The sequence below is a fragment of the Cnephaeus nilssonii genome (genome assembly GCF_951640355.1).
Source record: "Cnephaeus nilssonii genome assembly, chromosome: 7".
Taxonomy (NCBI): Eukaryota; Metazoa; Chordata; class Mammalia; order Chiroptera; family Vespertilionidae; genus Cnephaeus; species Cnephaeus nilssonii.
In genome coordinates this window covers 29,062,349-29,084,730 of record NC_137078.1, presented here as the reverse complement: position 1 = coordinate 29,084,730, position 22,382 = coordinate 29,062,349, and positions in this window count along the sequence as shown.

Sequence of the window (22,382 nt, the reverse complement as noted above, 5' to 3'; positions counted from 1 at the left end):
TAAATTGTGTTCCATTGATCTATATGTTTTTCCTATGCTAATACTATAGTCTTAGTTGATATACATTTATTTTGAGTTTTAAAGTTGGTAGGGTAAAGTTGTCCAAATTTGTTCTTTTTCAAAATTGTTTTGGCTATTCTAGGTCCTTTGCATTTTCATATACATTTAGGACTCTTTACCAATTCCTCTAAAAAAGAAAAAAGCCTGCAGATATTTCAACATCGATAGTGTTGAGTCTATAGATGAATTTGGGGAGAATTATCAAGTTAACAACAATAAATGTTCCAATTCATGAACATGGAATATCTCCCTATTTATTTAGATCTTCTTACATTTCTGTTATCATTGTTTTTCAATTTTCAATGTTTTGCCTTTCTTTTGTTAATTTTTTTCATAAGTATTTGGTGAATACCAAAATTTATTTCTGTTGTTGATTTCTACATTAATTCTGGTATGGTTGAAGGGTTGCAATCCTTTTAAATGCATTAAGATTTGTCTCAGGGCATAACATATAGTCTGTCCTGGAAACTATTCCTTTTGTACTTGAAAAGAATATATATTATGCTACTGTTAGGTATAGTGTTCTATAAATGTCATTTTATTCCATTTAGGACAAGTTTTACAATGTCATTCAAGTCTTCTTATCTTTACTGATTCTATGTTTAGTTATTCTCTCAATTATTGAAAGGGAAGTTTTGAAATCCCCATCTCATATTTTTGAATTTGACATTTCTCCTTTCCTTCTGTCATTTTGGTTCATTTCTCCTTTCCTTCTGTCAGATTTTGCTTCATATATTTTGGGAGCACTGGTATGCTTGTTGTATCTTCATGTATTGATTCTTTCATCATTGTAAAATGTCCCTCTCTGTGTCTAATAATACTTTTTGACTAAAGTCTATTTTATCTGATATAAATATAACCACTCAAGTTCAATTATGGTTACTATTTGCATGGAATAGTTTTTCTATATTTTTACATTCAGTTTATTTGTCCTTAGACCCTAAAGTGTATTTGTTGCAGACAGCATATTATTAGATCTTGCTTCTTTATCCATTCCAGCAATCTCTGCCAATTTTTTCCATTTGTCAGTTCTTTTTTGTCCCCCCATTTCTCTTTTAATACTTTATTTTGTGTTAAATAGATGTTTTGGAGTGTGCTAATTTAATTTACCTTTATTTCTTATCTCTCTTTTTAAGTCTATTTTCTTCATGGCTACTCTAGGGGCTACAATATGAATCTTAAATAATAACAATCTACTTAAGTTTGAATCTGACTTAATTCTGATAAAATACACAACTTTTGCTTCAATATTTTCATTTCCTCCTTCATATTACTGTTGCCATGCATATTACATGTACAGTAAGTCCTCACCTAATGTCATCGATAGGTCCTATGACTTTAAGCAAAATGATCCTATATAATAAAAAGGTAATATGCAAATTGACCATAACTCCAACACACAAGATGGCCACCCCCATGTGGACACAAGATGGCCGGCAGGGGAGAGCAGTTGTGGGTGATCAGGCCAACAGGGGATGGCAGTTGGGAGGCACCAAGCCTCCAAGGGAGGGCAGTTAGGGGCAACCAGGCCGGCAGGGGAGGGCAGTTGGGAGGCACCAAGCCTCCAAGGGAGGGCAGTTAGGGGCAACCAGGCCGGCAGGGGAGGGCAGTTAGGGGTAACCAGGCCAGCAGGGGAGGGCAGTTAGGGTCAATCAGACTGGCAGGGGAGTGGTTAGGGGGTGATTAGGCTGGCTGGCAGAAGTGGTCAGGGGCAATCAGGCAGGCAGGCAGGTGAGAGGTTGGGAGCCAGCAGTCCTAGATTGTGAGAGGGATGTCCGACTGCCCGTTTAGGACTGATCCCAGTGGGACATCCCTCAAGGTGTCCCAGATTGGAGAGGGTGCAGGCTGGGCTGATGGACACCCTTCCCCTCCCCCCCCCCCCATGCACAAATTTCGTGCACCGGGCCTCCAGTGTATAATAAAACCAATTTTACCATAGGTAACTGATACAAACAAGAGGTAAGGCCCTACAGTATCTTATCAATGTCATAATACAATGACAATGAATGAAACAATATTTTAGAGGACCTGCTGTATGCATATCATAAACCCAATAATTCAGTGAATAATTATTGCTTTATACAATTTTAAATGTGTTTTGAAGAACTAAAACTAAATTTATATAATCTTTTATATTTAACCATATATTTGCCATTTCTAACCTTTAGTTTTATTTTCTTTCCCTATATTTTCTATCTCAACCTTCTCATATATTTTCCTCAAAGTAGCCCAGCTACAGGAAAACATGGTGATACCACAAAAAATATCCTACTGTTTCACATCCTTCTGTTTTGAGAGTAACTTACTACAACTCATGAACCTCATCCTTGAATAGTTGCTGATTTATTCCTTCCCAGACATATTCTTGACAATCCCATTTGCTGTACATTTCTAAAATCTAGAAGCTTCCTTTTACCTCTCAATGAGCTGGTTCATTTGCTAGATATAATTACTTGGAATATTATTCCTAGATACAGTATTTTTGAATCAGGGGGTTAGCTAAAGGATATCTTCCTAGCCTGCAGCAATTGACTTAAATCAACATTCACACTATCCTGGAAAAAAATTCCTTCTACATTCAAACTGTTTCAAGTAAGATAATTAATTGAACTCTTAGACTTCTAAGTTCAAATTCCAAAAAGAACAGTAAAATAATTATTCTTGGACCTGTTAAAACATGACTAAATATTTCATTAAGATATAATTATAGGACATCACTAAGAAAATATTTCAATATGTCATGTTTGTTTAATTATATGTATAAACTGATGTATGCAATTTCTTCCTAAACATAAACACATATTCTCTTTTTATGTTTTTTTTGTTTTGTTGTTGTTGTTCTTGCTGTTACTGCTAGTAGTTTGGAGGCCCTTAAAATACTTCTCATATAGCTTCTCACTATTTAAAAACAGGAATATAATGTTTATAGGTATGAGATCTGTGACAGTAGGATTTGCTTAAGTCACAGTGGAAGGAAAGAAGGAAGGAAGAAAGGAAGGAAGGAAGGAAGGAAGGAAGGAAGGAAGGAAGGAAGGAAGGAAGGAAGGAAGGAAGGAAGGAAGGAAGGAAGGTGAGTGAGAGAGAGAAGTGGGGAGAAAGAGGGGGGGAGAAGGATGGGAGAGAGAGAGAGATGGAGGAAGAAAAAGAAAAGAAGGAAAAAAGAAAATATAAGGTAAGAAATGCTAGTGAGAGTTGGGGAAAAAAATAAACTGTGTCTGAGTTTCTTGATTGATCTAATTATTACCTGAGAGAGCAAAACCTGGGAACCTTGAAGAGAAGGAAGTATAGAGAATGGAATTCAGAGGAAAGTTTAAAGAAATTGTATATTAGTCACCAAGGGGCCTTAATTAAAAAAGGTAAAAAGGACATTCTTCCCCCTCTGAACAAAAGGTCCATTGAAATGGAAACTAATGATGTCTTCAGGAAAATAGAAAGGGTTTGATGCGGAAAATAACTAACATCCTACACAGTAATATTTTGTTATTGGCAAACAGAAAGCAATAGTTCAGAATTTATCAAGCTTATCAGTTCCACCTAATTAAGAATATAGCCAGAGGATATAGTAAACAAAACTCTCATAACTCACTTCTGAGCTCCTAGCCCCAGTGAAATCTAATATCCTTCTTGAATTGTGCTTGGTGGTCTCTGTTCATCTTGACCTTCTTCCGAAAGGCAGCCACATGGAAACACTCTGCTCTGTTAAGGCCAAGGATGGAATTATTTAGAGATCGTATTCATGTCTATGACAGATTCTGTGTCCAGCCACCACATTGCCAGAGGATGCATGAAATTTGTATGTGAGTCTTTAAAGGGATAGGTCTATAGAATCTGGAGGAGGATAATTAAAGAATGTCTATTTCAATTGCTGCCACCAACTCCACTCCACGTGATTCCAAATGAAGCCCCGCATTTCCCCAGAAACCCTCTCCTCTCAACTTAGAAGATATTCCAGTGAGAAAATCACACATTCATCAGGGTGCTTGGATGAAGGTCAAGAAATGTTCTCTAAAGCTAAAATTAAAAACCGTGGAAACAGTTGACAAATGAAAATTCAAATATTCTCAGGCTCCTTACTTCTTCTCACCTTCTACCCTTGCCCCAAATTCTCTATCTTCCCCTTTGACAGTCACTTCTTATCCCTTTTGTCTATGGTCAGAGATGAGAGTGTTGTGTCCCTCCCAAATCCTTGAAGCCCTCAATGCCCAATGTGATGGCGTTTGGAGATGGAGCCTTTGAGAGAGAATTAGGATTAGATGAGCTCATGAGGGTGGGGCCCCCATGCTGAGAGTGGTATTCTTATAAGAAAAGGGGAAACCAGATCCCCCTCCCTCTCCACCAGGACACACAATGAAAAGGTGGCCCATCTGCAAGCCAGAAGGAGAGCTTTCATCAGAACCCGACCATGTTGGCACCCTGATCTGACTTCCCGCTTCCAGAACTGAGAGCAATAAATGTCAGTTAAGTCCTCCAGTCTGTGAATTCTGTTATGGAAGTCCAAGCAGACTAAGAAAGAGAGATGCCCTTAAGGAGAAATGGTCACCCTCAGGCCATATCTATATGTCATATTGAGATAAGGGTGTCCAGAGGAGCCAGCAGCCAAAGGAGCAAGGCAAGATGAGTCAGGCAGGCAAGACATCTCTGCCAAGAGGGGGTATGACTGGAAGGGCCATGTGGACAAGTGAATTGGAGGCAGGAAATCTCCTTCTCCAAGGAAGCAAATGCAGGGAGGTCAGGGATGGGAAAACAGGTGAAGGGATCAAGAAGTACAAATTGCCAGTTAATAAAATAGTCATGGGGATGTAAAGTACAACATAAGGAATATAGTCAGTAATATTGTAATAAGCATATATGCCGTCAGACAGGGACTAGACTTACCAGGGTGATTACTTCATAAGGTATATACATGTCTAATCACTATGTTGTACACCTAAATTAATATAATATTGTGTGTCAACTATAATTTAAAAACACATGTTAAGGAAACCCACACAAAAAGAAGAAGTGAATGCAGCAGGGAGTAAGCAAATGCTGGGATGTCAGTGGTTACACTTTGACCAAGAACTCAAAGAACCAGAGAAAGGGACCCAGAAGAGGGAAGAATTAGAGATAGACACTGACTTGTCATAGAAGTTGTTTATACTCAAAACATCCTGGACCTGCCTCTGGACAAGGTAGTCGGGGTTACAAGCAGCAGTTTGGGATCCTCTACAATGTCTTTGCATTGTAAGTAGCCTAATAAATGATTCCTGGGGGTGGGTCTTGCCCTATATGAGGTGTTGATAACCTGGAATCATAAAGTCTAGAAACTCAAAGGGAAGAGAAATGAGAGAGAGCTCACTGAACCACCCTTATTCCTGCAGATGAGAAAATTGATACCCCAAAAGAATAAGTGATATCCCCCCTGAATTACACAATTAAGAGTTACAAAACTGGTTAAATGACAGAACTTAATGCCCACTTCAGTATTTCACATACTACCTCATGATATCTTCCCGTACATAGTGTCTGGGGACTATTACACATCACTTTGGCTTAGAATTCAGCCTGTTCTCCAGACACTATCTTGCATCACAGAATAATTCCCTAATGGAGAAGCACCTTGGGGCTAGATTATGAAAGATCTAGATGAAAGCTTATGGAATTGAAATTTGTCCTATAGGTCAAGTTCTTTTTAAAAATATATTTTTATTAATTTCAGAGAGGAAAAGAGAGCTAGAAACATCAATGCTGAGAGAGAATCATTGATTGGCTGCCCCACTGGGGATCCAGCCAACAATCCAGTCATGTGCCCTGATTGGGAATCCAACTATGACCTCCTGGTTCATGGATCAAAACCCAACCACTGAGCACTCCAGCTGGGCAGGTCAAGTTCTTTATATGAAAATGTTAAAGGCTCCTAAAAGTTATAAGTAAAGAGTGTACATGTGTGTGCATGCAAACACATTTTCCAGGGAAGAACTTTAAAAAAAAAATCAGTCTCATATATGTAAAGAACCACCATTGTAGGAAAAGGGTAGCTCTTTTTTTTTTTTTTAAAAGGGGAGTTATAAAGAAAAATTTAAAGCTGGAGAATATCATGACCTAGAATCTTTTCTTCTGGGTTACGAAGAAGTTGGGGTTCTGCTTCTGAAGTAATACTTTTAACAACTATCCTTACTTACTTTTCAAGAATCTGAGAACTTTTTGTCCCTTTCACCCTCTCAAAACAATAAATATTACCTAACTGAGTGTTAGAAACTCTGTGTGAGCAAATACTTCTAGGAATTCTTCCTGATTGGAGCCATACTGTCAAGATGAGGAGTCCCATACTCAGGCCCCAGTGTGCCGAGGAACTTGCTCTGGGCAGGCAGAGGGACAGCAGAGTTCAGATTTCACCTGATGTTCTGGGAAACCACACTCCAGGGACCGGTTGCTTGCTGCCTGCCATCTGAATTTTCACCATGTGTGACAGGAAAGTGTCCTGTTCCTAGTCCATCTGCAGAGCTTGCCCTCAGCACAATTTACCAGTAGGAGAAGTTTGCCTTCCTTAGTCAATTTTTAGAAATTGAATCTGACAGCTAAGTAGTTTGTGGTCTTCAAATCATATTGCTTGTCTCACTGTAAAATCCTCCTTTTAACCAAGCCCTTTCCTCCTGCTTTATTGACATCTCCTGCTCCTCCTCTCTGTCATTTACATGCGGAGAAGTAGATTCCCGATCAGGTCTGGGATATGTGTGCCTTTGGAAATTTACATGAATGTGTTTCCTTTCTCAAGGGGGCTGAGGCTAAATTTATCTCTAGATGTACAATAAAAATCTTTATCAGGAGGTAATATTGTCAATGAACTATTTGGAGAGGTGGGACATTTTCTGAGTGCTTAAAATCATACCGGAGGGTCTGCCTCTAGGAAAAAGCTGTCTTGCCCAGATGCACCTGTACGCTGAACTACTGGGAATTTTCCTGTAATGAAAAGCAATGTTTGGAAGGAACGTGGGGAACCATCACTCTAAAAGAGTTACACAGCAATCACCTCAGAATCTCCTCAAATACATATTTTAAATCTGTTGACAATCCTTCTCTAAGTACTAGTATGTATAGATGATGAATCAATCTACTTAGCACTATTAAAAGGCTGAAGAAGAAAATTTCAGTTCTACATGAAAATGTTTATTAAAAAATGCAGATGTTGCTTGGCTCACAGTTCCACCCAGGCATGTAAAAGATCATTTTACACCAGGACTCCCACAAGGAACCCTAAAGAGCCAGGAATCACGGGGCCATTTTTCAGACAAGCAGAGAATTGTTTTAAATCCCTTCCACACAATTTGCATAAGTCCTGCTAATGCAAACCATACTCATTTGAGTTCAGTAAAAAGCAAACATAAAACAACTAAGCCTCTTCAAAAACATTATTCCTTCACTAACCTTGAATACCATTTCAAACCCTGGAGAAGCCCAAAGCCAAGCCCCAGATAATTCTCCTTGGTCACTGGGGAATGCTAGACTTCACCTTGATTATTTTTTTTTTAAAGTGGCAGCCTTCTGCCACCCCCAATTTAAATCTGACATGGCTATTCCCATGTTACTTTATCCTGGCCAGAGAGTATGGCCAAGTTTTCTGTTTTTCTGAAGGCTGAACAAGTATGGCTTACAAAAATTCAGTGTGACGGAGGACTTCAAATCACTTTATATGTCTTACTGTAGATTTCTAACATTGTAATAAAAACATAATGTTTCTGTGAAATCTAATTTTGACAAACTAGTTACAAGCAGCAGGCATTATCAAACAGGAAATTCCATAATTCATATAGACCATTTGACCACTTTTTACACTTTGGAAAAATCCTCAGTGGGACTGAGTTTTTCCAGTTTTCTTCTACATCCATTGATCTTCTGTGTGACGTGCAAAGGCCCTCTCCTGGCTTTAAACTCCATTATCTTGACAAGGGACTCAGAAGGCTGCCCTTCCCCCAGGGAAATAGAAAGACATTCTAAAATGGCCTTGTGTGTTCTTGGATTCAAGATGGCAGAGTAGACATGATTGTGGGCCCTTCTCTTGAAAATAATCCCTAAAACCCCTAAAAGACAAGTCTGTTTACTGAGACTGGAGGACATCTGTTACAGAAACAACCATGCAAAAAGACAGACGGAAGCAGAGGAATGGAGAATATTTTGCAAGGAGGGCGGATTCAAACTTGATGCTTATAGGGATGATTGTCCTAAGCAATAAGTCATTTTGCAGGTCAGAAACCCAGGAAAGCTCAGGTTTTGAAGACATCAGTTTCAGCATGAAGGAGGTACATGTGAGATAGGAGATAAATGCAGAAAATTTTCTGGAGTTCTGTGTGGAAAACAAGCTGACCCTGGTCTCCTTCTCCATCTCTATTGAGGAAAAACTCCTAAATGGAGGAAACTGCAAACAAATACCCTTCCCCCCACAAAGAAACCTCAGAGGAAATAAAAACAATGCAGAAAGCAGACGAAAACTTCAAGATGAAACAAAAAAATATTCTATTTAATAATGATCATAATTGGCATTTAAGAGCTCCTGGAAGTTAAAAATATGAGAGCCAAACGTAAATTCAATATAGTAATTGGAAAGATAAAGCAGAGTTTTAAAAAATGTTAAAGATGAACAATAGGAAGAAAAGGCAAGATAATTAAGGGTTAGACAAAAAATGTCCAAAATCCAAATAATAGGAGTTCCAGAAAAAGAAAACACTGGGAGGACATTATAATAACACAAGAAAGATAATCTAGACCTAAGGTAAATAAAGCTGAACCTCCAAGTTCAAAATGTCTGTTGAGTGAACATTTTAACCCTTTGCACTCGCTTGCTTTTTTCTCGATTCCTTTATTCTACTCGGGATTTAATTTTTTAAATACCCCAGATTTTACAAAGCACGGCAGTAGAATAAAAAACTGGAGTTTCTTTTCATACAAACTTATTTATTTGGATTTTTTTATATTTCAAATTATTGATACATTCAAAGAGTAATTTTAATCTCGACATCTGAGTGCAAAAGGTTAAAGTATGACCTACATCAAGATACATTATCATATTTCAGAACACTAGAAACAAAGAACAGAACTAAACCCTCAGAGAGGGAACCTAGGATACATGCTAAGGAGTCAGAGCAGAATTGGGCGCTATGTTAGTCTGCTCAGGCTGCTGTAAAAAATCCACTGACTGAGTGGTTTAAATAACAGAAACTTATTTTCTCACAGTTCTGGAGGCTGAAAGTCCAAGATCAGCATGCTAGCATGGCCAGGCTCCTGTGAGAGCTCTCTTCCTGGCTTATAGACAGCCACCTTCTTGCTGTGTCCCCACTTTCTTCTGTGCATGTGGAGAAAAAGAGTTCTCTCTCTCTCTCTCTCTCTCTCTCTCTCTCTCTCTCTCTCCCCCCTTTCTCCCTTCCTCCTCCTCCTCCTCCTCCTCCTCCTCCTCCTCTTCCTCCTTCTTCTTCTTCTTCTTCTTCTTCTTCTTCTTCTTCTTCTTCTTCTTCTTCTTCTTCTTCTTCTTCTCTCTCTCTCTCTCTTTCTCTCTCTCTCTCTCTCTCTCTCTCTCTCTCTCTCTCTCTCTCTCTCTCCTTCATGACTTCTTCAACTTTAATTTTCTTCTAAAAGCCATGTCTCCAAGTACAGGCATGTTTGAGTGTAGCCCTTCCACATATGAATTCTGGACAATTTACTCTATAGCAGGCATCTCAACAGCAACATTAAAAGCTAGCAGATAATGGAGAAATGCAGAGGAAACATTAGTCAGATAATTCCTCACAATAGTGTTCAACTGAGACTGCAGTTACAAAATATGGCAGATGTCCACCACCCACAAATTTACATAAAATAGTAACAAAGCCTTCCTACATGGCTTTAATTTTGTTAAAAAGTGATGTAATTAAAGTGAGAGGGGAGACAAGAGAAGAGGAAGGGAGGCATAAGAGCTAAAATACTATGTATCAAGAAAGGAGCTCAGTAATATCTAAAATTGGTTGATCAGGTATAGCTTTATAGGTTGTGGCAGATATACTCTAAGGTGACCTCAGTACTCATGCCCTTGTATACTCTTCTTCCCTTAACAGTGGGTGAAAACTGACAGATGCAATTAAGGTCACAAATTAGTTTATTTCAAGGTAAACAAAAGGGAGATTATCCTTGTGGTACAGAATAATCAGGTGAAAGTCTTTAAAGAGAGATATTCTGGTGGAAGAAGTGAGAGGACCAGGTGGCAAAGAACATTGAGTAACTTTGATCAGCTGAGAGCAGGCCACTGCTGACAGCCAGCAAAAACAACAATAACAACAACAAACAAACAAAAAACAAACACAAAAAAACAACCAAGGAACCTCAGTCCTACAACGTTAAGGAACTGAAATTAGCCAATAAGCACATGAGCTTGGAAGAAAATTCTGAGATCAAGAATGCAATTCAACTTAGCTGACATCTTGGTTGCCCTGAGCCAAGGACACAGTGAAGCTAGACTCCTGACCTGCAGAAGTAATGAGCTAAGAAATGTATGTTATGTTAAGCCATTAAGTTTGCAGCAACTTATTATGCAGTGGTAGAGTTAATCCTGGAATGAGTTAAGACTTTGGGGCTATTGGGATAAAATGAATGTATTTTGCATGCAATAAGGATATGGATTTTGGGCAGACAGGGTCAGAATGTTATGAACTGAATGTTTCACCCTACTCATTCCTATACTGAAGCTCTAACTCCCAGTATGGCTATATTTGGAGATGGGAATCTCTAAGGAAGTAATTAAGGTTAAATGAGGTCATAAGGGTGGGGCCCTGATCCAACAGAATTAGTGTCCTTATAAGAAGAGACACCAAAGAGCTCACTTTCTCTCCAGGAATGTGCAGGAACCAAGAAAAGGGCATGTGAAAACACAGCGAGAAGGCAGCTGTCTGAAAGCCCAGGAGAAAGTCCTCACCAGAATCTGAATTGACCAGAACTTTGACCTTAAACTTCTAGCCTCCAGGACTGTGAGAAAATAAATATCTCTGTTTTAAGTCACCAGTCTATGGTATTTTGTTATGGCAGCCCAAGATGATTAACACACAGTCCCATGCTCAAGTGTGTTTTGTAGTTGAATATAATAATTTTTAAGTTCATTCTAGTTACTTAAATTTAAGAAGTGCTTTTAAAAGAGGAAATACACTTGGCTTCATGGAAGCGAGCAATACTCCTGTATTATTAATATAATACAGGAGTACAACTTAAAATTGCTATTGCTAAGTGAATACACATGTATCGAGAAAAGAGCTAAAATAGGGACAAGTGCTCAACAAAGCAATTATCTGATAAGGATGTGCACTAACAGTTTCACACAAGGATGCTGATTGTGGCATTACTTATCCTGGCAAAAAACTGGAGACAAGCTAAATGTCCAATAATTAGATTAGTTAGACAAAACATGTCACAGACATACAATGAAATACTATGTAGTAATTTAAAATCAGTTTTAGAAGAATAAATCACACCTTAAGAAAACATTAACAATATTGTTAAGGGGGAAATGTCCCAAAACAGTGTGAGCAATACAATTCCAATTGGGAGTGTGTATATTTCTGAATAATATATGTCAAAATGCCAATGGTTATCACTAGATGGTAGAATTACAAGTAGTTTTAGTCTCTTTTAGGGCTTTTCTGCATGTTCTAAATAGTCTACTATAAACATTTCTGCTTTTGTACTGCATATGTATATATGTTTTTATGTGGAGCCCACATTACGATAATTTGCTATCATTAGTTGTCAGATAATTTGACAAGTCAGTTCCCATATTTTAATACAGCAGATAAATCCTGATTTCATGGCTCTCTATAGCACAGTCCTTTCTTCTGGTAGATAAGAAGTGCCAGTGGGCACTAAATCTTGCTAATCACGAAAGCAAAGGGCGTGGTGGTCACAAGCGATGCAATGGAAAGTGTAGGAATCCATGCTGGGGCTGCACTAAACTGCCCACCAAGTCCATCCCACTGTGAATTGCTTCTAAGGCTGGAAAGTATGTTAACACATAGAAAATTGTTCTAGTGTGAACCCTCTTGTTCTTTCAGGGAAACCTAAGGGTTTGGGCAATGTTTTCTTCCCATGATTTAAATGCAATTCCCAAAGAAGAGAAAAGTATACCCCAGCTTTCCCAGCCTTCCTGATCACTCATCCCATTTTTTCTTGTTCCTTCTCCTTACAGCCAAGGGCAGATTCCACTGAGAGAAGAATAGCAAGTGGCTAAAGAGCTGTCTAAAAGGAAGGTAGTTCCCAGGAGTTGGTAAAACTGTGAAACTATAACAATAATAATCCATTTGTTTTTAAATTTTATCTCACCAGTGTTAGCTGAAACTATTTCAATAACCACAGATTTGACTCATTAATTCACAAAATTATTTTTAAAATTTGATACCATTTTAATACCTATTGAAAACCATCTAGCCTGTTAAGAAGGGTAGGTAAGTAGTGTAGACAGTAACCGATAAGCCAACAGTCAACTGGAAGTGCTGTTCCTATCTCACAAATACAGAAGGTGAGTATGCTGTCTCAGTGATACCCGGAAGCTTCTGTGTGAACCATCACAAAAATGATGTCTGTCTCTAGGCCTTCTCACTTACCAGTGTCCCCATGCCACCCACATTTGGGACTATCTCTTTCCCATCCATCTGGAGACCAAGAATCCTACCACAGAACTGCCTGGCAACTAATTCAGGAGATCGGGATGTGGGAGTGCTCCATGCCTCTCAACCTAGGCACCTCCAGGAAGAATCCTGATGAGGAAGGCAATCCTCCCTGCTCCTCACCCCCTCTTCCAGCTCAACTGCCCCTCTCGCTCTCCCACCCCAATCACCTCTTACCAAGCAGCAGCCTTCACTAAACTTGCAGGGCACCTGTCCTCAGATGTAGGATGGACTGTTACGTTGAGGTGCAGAAGAGGGTTATGAGCAGCCCTTCAACAAGCTGTGTGCTCACAGCCCTCTAAACCACAGCAGCATCTATCCCTGCAGCAAACCTCAAGGGGGAGAGGAGGAGCATGCCCCCCTCAGAAGAAGGCTTCAGAATACAGAGACCGGACATGTGTAGCTGGCAAGCATGTTGCATTGATCTAATGTCTATTGACAGAAACTCCAAAAGCAAAGCTCAATAAAATTGGTTTAGCTGGTGGGGATACACAGAGGATAAAGTAAAAAAGTATTATATGGGTTTGAAAAGGTTGACAAACACAGCAGCATTGCAACTCAAACTGAACAAAAGAAAATCTAATAACTCATAGGGAATAAAATCATAACACGCACTGAGCAATCATTTAATAGCAATGTGGTATCTTTCTGTAAACCTTCAGTAATATCACTGGGTATAAGAACTCCAGGTAACATCTTCACAGCGCCCCAGTTCTTAACACTTCCTGAGACATCTTCTCTCTGGGGACTCAGCGGGGCTGAGCCCCTTTATTTCTTTGTTGATTTTTGAACATGGAAAAACAGATTGAATGGTGTGATGTGTTGAATTGTTTCCTTCCAGAAGATATACTGAAGTCCTAACACCCAGCATCTCAGATTGTGATCATCTTTAGCAATAGGGCCACTGCAGGTGTCATCAGGTTAGAATGAGGTCATATTGGGGTATCATGGGACTTTAATCCAATATGACAGGTGTCCCTGTAAGACAAGGAGCGACATGGACTCACAAACACGCAGTGGAGAAGCCATGTGACTCCAGAGGCAGGGATGGAAGTGCTGCATCTATAAGCCAAGGAACAGCAAGGTCTACCAGAAGCTGAGGAAGACTCCTTCCCCAGAGCCTGCAGAGAGCATGGCGTTGTCAGCTCCCAGACTCTGATGCCCAGCCTCTAGAGCTGTGAGACGATACATTCCTGTTGTTCTAAGCCACCCAGTTTGTGGTTCTTTGTTATTGCGGTCCCAGGAAACTAACACAAACGGTAAAAAACTTATGAGCAACTTTTCTCCAACAATTTATAATTAATGCAATCCATCCATCATGCAATTACTCTGAGAATCATGAGGAATAACGGCAGCTGGTGAGCTTCCTGTGCATAAAGTACAAATGAGGCAAGTGTTTCATTTTCAGAAATAAGAGTAGTGAGATCCTCTGGTGATGATGTTCAGACAGATGGATGCCCACTCAGCAGAGATGCTGGAAACAATTTAAGATTTTTCTATGAAGAGCTGGACTCTAGAAACACCCTGAAATGTCTCACCGAATTCTATGCCCAGGAGCTCCCCCGACGAGAGGTGTGCAGAACCCATGTGGAATCAGCCCAAACCTTTCTGGTCATGTCTCAAAGAAAAATACAAATGTTTGGCGGGTCATGCCAAAAAGCCTGGCATATGCCCTAGTCATTTATATCATTTCCACCTGGAAAATATTCTAGGCCTCCGACATAGATCTTTTCCAAATGAACAGTCATGGATTGTGCACTTGCCATGTTCCAGATTCCGTGTTCTTTTCCTTTCACACTTATAGTCATATTTAATATATGCATTTACTCCGGGATGTGCTGTGTTATTGTGACCAAGGTACTATGATAATAACCTTTCTAGAAAGACAATGCAGCTCCCCTCAAAAGCCATCCTGCATAGGTAGATAAATTATGCTCTGGTTCGTGAATCGCTTTGACTTTGACCCACATTGATGTTCACTTGCAGACACGAGCCAACCTGGGATCTTATCCTAATGACTGCAGAGGGGGGCCAGGGAGAAGTTCCAATACCAGAAATTGGAGTGGTACTGGCAGACCACATCTGGGGCCTGCAGTGGTGGAGGATGCAGGACATTATTATTCAATCTCCCTCATGTAGACTTTCCAGCAAGTACCATGCAAACAGATGCTGTGCGGAATACACAGTGATCTAATTAAGGGCATGGGCTGTTTTTCTAAAAGGAAAAGCTATTATTATCCATTTTAATTGTAACTGCTTGGCTTGTGTAGGACATTTTAAGAATTTCTTACAAAATCAGAAGATACACATGATTTTTTTGTAAAACTATAGACAGTATAAAGAATCATGCAATTACTAACACCTGTGTTCCCACTTCCCCAGTTTAACAAGCAGCTGGCATTTTCCCCTCCTCTGATGTAACTGCCAGGGTTTTAGCAGTATCCTGGAAAAAAGACTCTACTGTAAGTCTCCAAATATACAAGGCTGAGTTGACTAAAACTGGCCGAGACCTGTGGAAACTACAGAACAAAATGTGTCTCCATTCTTCTCGTCTGTGATACCTACCTACCCTCAGAAGTTCCAAATCACAAGGTTTAAACACAAGGCTTCTGATGACCCAGCAGAACAGCCTTCATCCTCATGTGACTTTGGGTTAGAGACCCCCTCTGTCCACCCACCCAACCTCTCCGAGACCCTTGGCCAGGTGCTCTGCCTGTGGGTTCTCCCATCCTGCATTCCATCCCATTCTCCAGGCTCAGCAGTACCAGGTGCAGCAGTAATACTGGGAGTAAAGGTGAAACATTGGAGTAACAGAAGCCCCAAACCCAGAGCATGTCTCTACTGGGTGCTGGTCATTTGCATGCCGGAAGTAGAATCATTCACGAACACTGACAAAATTCTAGCCAGAATGGCACAGGAACAGAGCTCACATATACCCCAAGAGAGCTCCTGTCCGGGGACCTCCCAAAAGGCGCCATAATCATGCTACTGGGACCAACTTTTCCCATCGGAGCTGTAGCCTGCCAACGCTAGGACCAGTAAAAATACCCTATAGCATTCAGTAGTTACGTTTTCTCAGGATAATCACTTCTTTCAAATACCCTTCTGTCTGTTGAGCATTCTAGAAGATAAAAGAAAATCATGAATCTTTGCTTTCAGAAAAAGGAGTCTATTCCTGTGGTCTGATGGCTAAGAAAGTACTCCGTTTTTAAGTTTAGTTTAAAATGATCAGTATTACTAATATGGCCAACTATTAATTGGTCATAGATACTAAAATACTTTTAGTTAATGTTGCTGATGTTACAACATTTAACCTGTGTCCATCATCTGATGATGGATAAATAAAATGTAGTATATCCATATAATGGATTATTATTTAGCCATTAAGAGGAAATGGAATATGGGAGCATAGACAAAAGGCCACATATTATATGATTCCATTTATATGATATATACTACACAGGCAAATCCCTAAAGAGAGAAAGCAGATTAGTGGTTGCCAGGTGCTGACAGAAGGAATGGGGAGTGCCTGCTTAATCCTCTAGTCCAGTGGTCGGCAAACTCATTAGTCAACAGAGCCAAATATCAACAGTACAACGATTGAAATTTCTTTTGAGAGCCAAATTTTTTAAACTTAAACTTCTTCTAATGCCACTTCTTCAAAATAGACTCGCCCAGGCCGTGGTATTTTGTTGGAAGAGCCACACTCAAGGGGCCAAAGAGCCGCATGTGGCTTGCAAGCCGCAGTTTGCCGACCACTGGGTTAGGGCCGTGGTCGGCAAACCGTGGCTCGCAAGCCACATGCGGCTCTTTGGCCCCTTGAGTGTTCTAACGCCACTTCTTCAAAATATTCGCCCAGGCCGAAAACTGACTTCTGCGCATGGGCCACGAAGTTTCAATCGCACTGTATGTGCGCGCCTGCACGTGGTATTTTGTGGAAGAGCCACACTCAAGGGGCCAAAGAGCCGCATGTGGCTCGCGAGCAGCGGTTTGCCGACCACTGGGTTAGGGGTTTCCTCTTGGGGTGATGAAAAGTTCTGATTTAGATTGTGGTAATGGTCACACACATTATGACTGTACTTAATGTTACCAAATTGCATAATTTAAGATGGCTAAAATAGTCAATTTTACATTCCAATAAAAAAAAGATTTAATCTCTGGCTTGCCATTTCCTCAACTATATTTTTAGATCTATGTTCTTTGGTATGTTACAGGAAATACATAATAAACTTTTTAATGAAAATATTTGCAAATGGAAATGTGCGTGTAAGTGGAATATAAGAACCACCACGCTGAGCACACACTCAGTGGCTGAAATTGCCCCTGACACCCAACTACTGGGACCAGACAGTAAAGGTGACAGCTGCACTCCTCCTCACCTGACAATCCCCTCAACTTCTCTTGTTCTCTCCACCTCCACATCCAGCAAAAAACAGGTCCGAAGTTAAATTGCTAGTCACAGTTTGCAATCAAACACTATTTAGAAGCACAAACAGCACTTGTTCCTAATGTATTCTAGGGACGTGATATGCGGAGAGCACAGGATGATTTTTTCACACAATTGAATTCTTTAGGGTCTGTCTTCTAGACCATTTTGTTGGTTTAAAATACACCATTGCTCAAGCGTTGTGCAGTCTGCTGGTGTGCCTGATAGAGAAAGAAGGGCAATGGAGGTCACTGTGCTGAGATTTTTCTTTTCTAATCGCTTAAATTTCAAACTACATCTTTTACTTCTTTCAACAACAGCAAGCCTTAGCATCCCACTTGCTTCTCTGTTCCTAGGAGTGAAGACTAGAAATCTTAATACAAAACATTAACTCAACTGAGCTGGCCGGGCAGAGGAATAGATCTTTGAAACTGCAGTGGCAAGACCTTGTCTGAGTTTCCTCAAGTCACAATACAGCGCAGCAATTATTATATTGAACCAATAGCATTTAAGTCATAAATATATCTACGCAGAAAGCAACTGTGGCAGCTCCTCAAATAGATGACTTAAGGAACCACTCACTCAGCTGATGGGCCCTGGTGCTAAAGGTCAAAATAATAGGTTAGATTAGAAAGAAGTGCCCAGATGCAGAGCAATCACTAACACCTCAGAATTGCTTATTAGAGCTGTGATGGCTCTTATTTCACATGCGAAGAAAACTACATTAGCAACCAGATGGTGGGTTTTTCTCCTGCTGGACTTCCTAGGGTTTCCAAAGACTCTCGCCTAAATTAGTTCACTTTCTCTGGCCAGCCTAATGAGGTTTCAGCTAGCTGACAAGTCTGAGTACAAGGAAAAATGGATCCCAACAGATAAGCACAACTATTTATTGGTTTTAATAAGAACAGAGGAGAAAGAAAAAGAAAGAACAGCTTAGACTTCAATATAGTTGGTACCTTTGAATCTCATTTTCTTAACCCCTGAAAACATAAAATCCTAGGTCTGGGAGGGATATCAGAGGTCAGCTGTTCAACATGCTGGATTTGTTATCTGCTGCTATACAACAAATTATTCCAAAACGTAGTGGCTTGAAATGGCAGACTTTATTATCTCACCGCTTCTGTAGTTCAGGAATCCAGGTACAGTTTACCTGGCTCCTCTGCCTCTCACAGGCTGTAATCCCAGTATTGGCCAGGTCTGCAGTAATCTGAAGGCTGGAGTGGGGAAGGATCTGCTTCCACATCTACTCCAGACATTGCTGGCAGGAGTCAGTTCCCCCTGGGCTGCTGGGCTGTTGGACCGAGGGCCTCAAGTCCTCGCGAGCTGTTGGCCACAGGCCTTACTCCATTCCTCACCATGTGAGCCTCTCTGTCTACCAGTTCACAATATGGCAGCGGACTTCACCAAGCAAGCAAAGGAGAAGGCAAGAAAGGAAGTGTGAACCAATCAGAAGTCACATTCTTTTGTAAACTAATATCAGAAGCGATATCCCACTTTTTCTATTTATTCGAAGTCACGAGGTCCATCTCACTCTTAGGAGGGGCAAATTACACAGGGCATGCGTACTAAGAGGTGGGGTCATTAGTGCTATCTCAGAGGCCGCCTGCCATCTGTGAGCATCAGACATTTCTATCTTCTCCGCAGAGTCCTTACCGGCCTATGCTTTAACTTCTGCCACGAGGAGCTAACACACTGTCTCTTGGGGTGCCCTCCTCATTTTCTATTTCAAAATCTGAACTACTTAAACAGTTCTCATAGTTAACTGGCTTGCCACTGCTTGGACCCTGAGATTCCATTAAATACCCAGAAACGGTTAAGAAACACTTGAGTTCAGGTATTTGTAGAGGAGAGGTTTAGAAATGCTAATTTTGCTGATGAGGTCAGATCTGGGAAGAGAAGCCATTCAGTTATAAGGGGAAGTGCTCACACAACCACTACCGGCAATCGCAAGCCCCTCGAGTATGAGGGGCAGCTGGGTGAGGGGAGGGCACACAAGCCCCACAGCCAAGTCCCCCCAATCAGCCCTGTCTGGACTTTCCAGACCACTCTGCAGATGCAGACGGGTTTGTCTGCTTGTCCTTAAAGCTACTGGAGTTGCTTAGACAACTCTGGACCGTGCTGTCCTTACAGAGGTTCTCAGGAAGGGTGCCAAGAACAGTTGCCTAGTTCCGAAGCACCCCAGAGCAATCTGTAAACAGGGAGACAGCTCTGGGGACGAGTGGGGTAAGGACTTCCAATCAATCAGAAAAAAAAAAAAGCCAAAGGATCACAACCTGAGGTCACAGTCACATGGTGAGCCTCCGAGGCCTTGATTTCCCAAGTGGATGGGTTGCTGGTCAGGATGGGGTAGATAACGCGTACATGTGGAATGGAGACAGGCAGCTGGAAGGGCAAGAGGGGTTAAGGGGCCTGTGCTCCAAATGCATCCTATTCATTCCATTTCAATGGTCCTATTGATATTTTTTGTCACACAGACACATTTAAAATGAAGAATGCATGTGGGAGATGGGTCGGGGTGGGTAGGAGAGGGAAAACTAAAGAGAATCTCCCCATGAGCTTATTTCTCATTCCATCTCTTGTATGTTGTCAAAATTCTGTGAACTGCGTCCTGAGGCCTAAGTGAGTGGACAGTAACATTACTCACTAGCTTAGAGTGTGTGTGTGGCTAAAATCTAACAAACTTTTAAAAATTCATCTAATGAGTTAGTAAGAATTTGACTCAGGTAGACAAGGGCTTGAGATGGAAAACTGTAGCACTTGTAACATGGGAGCAGTGAAAATACCACCTGAGTCAAACTCCTGGAAAGATTATTTTCGATCAGAACAATGTACCATGGTTGCTTGTGGATGTGCTAACTGGTTTCTGTCACTTTCACTTTGTAGTGTCTCTCTCTGCCATTCACACTCTTCCCAGGAGTGAACCATGACCGGACCTCTCCATTCTGTGTGGTTGTCCTGAGCTGCCGGGGTGACGGTCAGCACCCAGCCATGAGGGTTCAATTTTTGTGTTTGGCTGAATCATAAGGATAAGTAACAAGAACCACTCTGGTGGTTGTCCCAATACCCTGTAGCACATTCATGGTGTTCATTTGGTCTCAAATGCTGAGTCACCAGTAGACAATGATCACAAATCCCACCCAGTGTTAGAAATACCATCACAGGACTGCTGAGGGCGCACAAGGGTGTGTTTCTCCAAGATATTCAGCTGAGAACCCGTCAGCTTTTGCCCTTTAGAGATACATAAATGGTAGCGTGTGCAGGGATATAACAAACGTGAACCCAAACTTGCACTCAGACTCCAGTGGTGCTTTTTAACAAATCTAAAGTTGTTTGGGAGTACAGAATGATTTGCAAATAAACCTAAATTAACACATGAGCTGTAGACTGAGGTTTCCAGAATCCAAGGGGCCTCCAGGCCAGCCAACTGTCATCTCCAGTCAAAAGGGCCAATCTACATCCACACCATCCACCCTGCAGAGCAGGTCTGCCATATAGGTCAAAAATGCAAAAACAGAAAGTTATGTTTCAAGTTTGATTTTATAGGAAAATTAAGGTGCCTTCAACCAGTCCAATCTTCACTCATCTACAACTTCAGTGTTTCTTTTATGAGCACCATACTCTGGTTCACAAGTAACTAATGAAAATAAAGCATTTTATACTTTTTGAAACGTATTTGCTTTCTAAATGAAAAACCTATCAGCAAACAAGGAGAAGGGGGTCACAGAATGGTTTCTTCTTCATTTTTTTTCCTACTAGAAGAAAGTGCATGGTGGGCTTCTCCAAATGGGGGCTGAATAAATCCTCCACGTGGTTCGTCAGCTGGTTTCTTGTGCAATTCAAGATTATAATAAAACCAATCTATGCTTCTGTTCCTGCCTGACTTAGTCGGTTACTAATTGTAATTGACTAAACACCAGGCATCAACTCACACATGTCAACACTCATTTTTATCACCATCTCAGATCTATTGTGTTCTACAGAGAAGCATGCCGGGAAATGTCCAATGAGTCACCAAAACATGGCAGACCTGAGGTCGATCTCATGATCCAGAATATGAAGCCAGATGGTCCGAGGGCCAGGGGACAGGAGCAGGGAGCTGAGGTCAAGCAGGCGCTGCAGGATGAATGAATGAGGTCACTGAGGCTAGCCACTGTGACTAAATGTTTTTAGTGATGAGTGAGCACCGTTCCTTTGAAGAGCCAGAATTGGGCCATTTATGGGGTGGGGAGGTGTTAAAACAGGTTTGATCTCACACCTTGGCCAACCACACAAACCCTCTGAATATCTTCATTTCTGATGTCTCTGGTCTTTCTAATTCCCATCCTTGCAGTTCATTGCTTCAGGGGATGAGGGAAGAAGGGGTATGAGACAATCTAACGGCATCACTATCAAACAGGATCTTCTTGAGAAGCTGGCAGGGAGAGAGGTTAAGTATCTTGGCAAAGAATCTTCTGTATTTAAAAGGCAGACAACAAATAGACCCCAGGACTTCTGATTCCTAATCCCATGCTTTTTCCAAGGCTATCTAACTATCTTTACTAGTATATGCACACTGTTAGGATACAACGTTTCTTCCCATTGCCTTTCAGCGACAAATATGAGATTGTGTCATTTAGGAGCATCTACAAAACTAGGCCCAAGAAACACTACTGAGTAGAGTTCTATGTACCGGGGACTATTTGAAGACCTAGAAAGAGAAAGACAACTAAGAAATTGTCCTTGCGATCAAGAAGCTTGCTCTGAGGGGCAAGACACCCCTTAGCCAGCCCCTGCATGAAGACACATTTTCATACGTTCTCCACAGCACCCAGTTTCCTTGGCTTCTCTTGAACTGCCATGTTGTTAACCCTTCCACTACAGGAAGCCTAGTTATTTATGAGCTTGGGTATCTTTTCCTCGACCCCTTCCCCTCCCCAGCTCACTTAGAAGGGCGCTGGGCCCAACCAACAACCTTTGTCTCAAATCTCTGCAAGAGGGAAGAGGCTGTTAGCAGAGCCTGTCCCCATCCCCATGAATTCGCTAGGACAGATTTCTTCTCTCAACACTGTATTTATTACCGGGGCGTGAAACACAAATCTGCAGATGCCTTTTCCACTTGCCTGCTGTTAAGAGCCTGCTCAATAATTTAGCGCTCTCGCCCTTAAGGACATTTGGTTTCTGTTGGCTGTTGCATAAGACAGTGCAGATGAGTTCTGAGGTCTCCTGGATCCCTCCCACCCTCGCTGCCTCCCTTGCAGTTGGCT